The sequence below is a fragment of the Mercenaria mercenaria genome, chromosome 6, assembly GCF_021730395.1.
Source record: "Mercenaria mercenaria strain notata chromosome 6, MADL_Memer_1, whole genome shotgun sequence".
NCBI lineage: Eukaryota > Metazoa > Mollusca > Bivalvia > Venerida > Veneridae > Mercenaria > Mercenaria mercenaria.
In genome coordinates, this window is record NC_069366.1 from 70745313 (window position 1) to 70748502 (window position 3190).

General features: G+C 33.0%; 1 long non-coding RNA gene across 1 annotated transcript; it reads left to right on the top strand.

Annotated features, from left to right (window-relative positions):
* The first annotated feature begins 251 nt into the window (after positions 1-251).
* On the top strand, positions 252-2731 carry LOC128557830 (uncharacterized). Its single transcript, XR_008371428.1, has 4 exons — positions 252-344; positions 544-631; positions 1657-2531; positions 2616-2731. It is a non-coding gene; the product is annotated as an uncharacterized LOC128557830 (long non-coding RNA).
* Positions 2732-3190: the final 459 nt, after the last annotated feature.

Genomic DNA, 3190 nt, shown 5'->3' on the forward strand with positions numbered 1-3190 from the left:
TGTTACTGGAAATTCTCTGAAGTTATGAACTGAAGGCTGTTCAAAATATTATCTGACTGGTATTTCTCAACACTTTCCCAAAGTTGTATATGTCCTTGAAATTTGAATTATTTGCTATCATAAAAAATAGGTGACTACCAAAAGAAATAGGTTTGAATTTCCAACCCCTATGTCACACTTTTGCTTCATTATTTTGAAAACCACCAATATGTTTCCTTATAGTTTTTTATACTATACTATACTTATTTCAGATGAAGATATAAGTTTATTCAAAGAAATAATGGGACAATGAATGCTAAAATTGCCAAGAAGAAGACTGCCAATTTACACACCATTTTATACAGGTAGGTGTTTAAAAGTGTTTTGAAAATAGATATGGCATTCAGCATTTATTTTACAAACTATAATAACTGATTTTAGAATTATGTACATTGTACTTTTAAATTGTTTTTAATGTGAAGTGTCAGAAATTTATAGAGAAATCACAGTTAATTGTGAAAGAAAAATTTATGTATATAAATGTACATGTTGGGCTTTTTTTAGTTACAGTATGATATGGTGAACAAAATGCCTCAATGCAGCCAGTTCTGGAGCTTTGGCTAGACTATGAACAGTGAGTAGACATCAAAAGGTAAGGATAGTTTAGAGCTGCATTTATTAAATTTTTTATGTAATTACTATTTATCAGTTCAAATGAAACTTAGTACATGAGCATGGAGTGGACAGGCACATATTGTCAGGACTATCAAATTTGATTATTTGTTTCTTCAGTTATTATGTCATTTTCTTTTTCAAATTGTCATATCATAGCTTCCTTCATACCATTTGCATTAAAACTCTCTTTCTGCAGATTCCATCATATTCAAATGGATAATATGGTATACTTCATGGCCAAGCAGCAGAATTATACACATACTGTAGTGGATTTTACATCTGATGACAGTTTTCTAAAGTTATGGTCCTTTTAGAATCTTGAATTAAATGAAAGAGTTACAGTTTCTTTTCTTTTGTTCTTTATGTACTCAGCTCCTCCCCCACTTTCTATCCAATGCCCTTGAAACTTGTAATAAACTTTTACCTTAAATGTAAATTAAGGCCTTTATCTATTTTAGCCTAAAATCAAAATTTGGAGTGTTATGCCCCTTTTTATATTATAAGAATTATACTTCATCTCCTCCTACAGTTTTCATACTGTGTCACAGTGCAAAAGTAAGTTGATATGAAATTATCAACATGAAGTAGGCATGCACATATTGCAAGACTTCATTTCAGGTTACTTTTTATTGAGTGATGTGCTTTAAAATATCACAAATACACTTGTACATTGTGTATGCCTACCCACAGTTTCAAACAATTCATAAGAAATTTAGTAAACATTATTGACATGAAGTGTTCATGTGCCTATATATAGTGTTAGTTCAAAATGGAATGCATGAAGACATACAGACACATATATATCATCTGTTTGAATTCAAACTTGTGTACTTGTGTAAGGTACTGTTTTTCCACTTCTTAATGACATTTTCTTGATAATGTCTGTCAGACTGATAATATCATAATTGCAAGATTTTACATTCTAAAATTTTGTGTTTTATGAACATATAAAACGTGTTAAGTTTATACTAGTGTAAAAATGGCTAAAGTTTTCCATTTCAGATGATCATCCGAAGGGCCACAATTGTTTAAAGCACTGGTCAACAAAAACTGAACTATTTGATTGATCATACATCTGCAGAATGTACTACCATATTTCCAGAATCAGAGAAATAGAAATATCAAGTATTACAGAGAAAGAAAAGTATGCATCATGTATGAAGAACTGCCTAAGAATAATTTGCAAAATACATTTAAATCTAACAATTGCTAATTGCATAAGGAAGTTAAGAAAGGTGTACTCTTCTGGAAAATATGTGTCCAGTGCAACATTTCTTTTCCAATTTTGTGAGCATAATTCTGAATAAAAATTGCAACATGGCTACAGGGATAATACATAAGGTTTAATCTTATTTCCAAACACATTGGGGGAATCAGAGAAGAAATATCAAGAATTAGGGAAAAAGAAATAGTTGTCATGAATGAAGAACTTGCATTTTATTAATTTACAAAATACTTTTTATCCTCACAACTGTTAATGATATTATGAATATGGAAGTTAAAAGTGTGGACTTTGATTAATATTCAACTTCTCTGAGCATAGTTCTACATAAAAATTGTAACTTTATAAAATAGTCTTGTAGAAATAGTGTGAGACTTTCATACTTGTTTTATAGAAAATGTTTCTGGATGTTTCAATGTAAGTTTGTTAGACCCAGACCACTAGCTCCTAAGTCAAGGTTACACTTAGATGTCAAAGGTTAAAAGGGTCTGTTTCTGTCTGGTCAATAACTGCCATACATAAAGGGATTTTGGAATTACTCGGCATAAATGTTCACCATAAAGAGACAACGTGTTATGCGCAAGACCCAAACCCTTGCTCCAAGGTCAAGGTCACACTTAGAGGTCAAAGGTTAATACAGTCTTTTTGGTGTCTGGTCAAAAACTCTGCGATCCATGAAGGGACTTTTAGATACTTGGCATAAATGTTCACCATAATGAAACCAGGTGTCATGCACAAGACCAAGACCCCTAGCTCGAAGGTCACACTTGGAGGCCAAAGGTCAGATACAAAAATGACTTTGTCCGTAGCATTTCTTGTTCATGCATGGAGGGATTTTGATGTACAATGGCAAAATGTTTATCATCATGAGATGGTGTGTCATGAGTAAGAACCAGGCCCCTAATCCTTTGCTGTTACTATAAATAGTTATTACTGTAAAGATCTATTCTATTAACCCTTATCATGCTGAACATGATTTATTCTGTCTTTGCGACCAGTGTAGATCATGATCAGCCTGCACATCCATGCAGTCTGATGATGAACTGCACTGTTCGCCATTCAATTAGTATATTTTGGTAAGCATCTCGTTTAACAGTTAATGGTACTGTCCAAATTGAAAAATGGACAAGTTCATTATAGAAATTCAGCAAGGTAAGGGTTACTATTAGCCCTAGGAGAAAATTGGAGAATAGGGGGGGGGGGGGGGGGGGCTATACTACTCGCCCCGGCGTCGGCGTTACCCTTCTTGGTTAAAGTTTTTCGGCAACCTTTGTTTTTCTGTCAAATCTTTGTTACTATTGCTTGTATCTTACT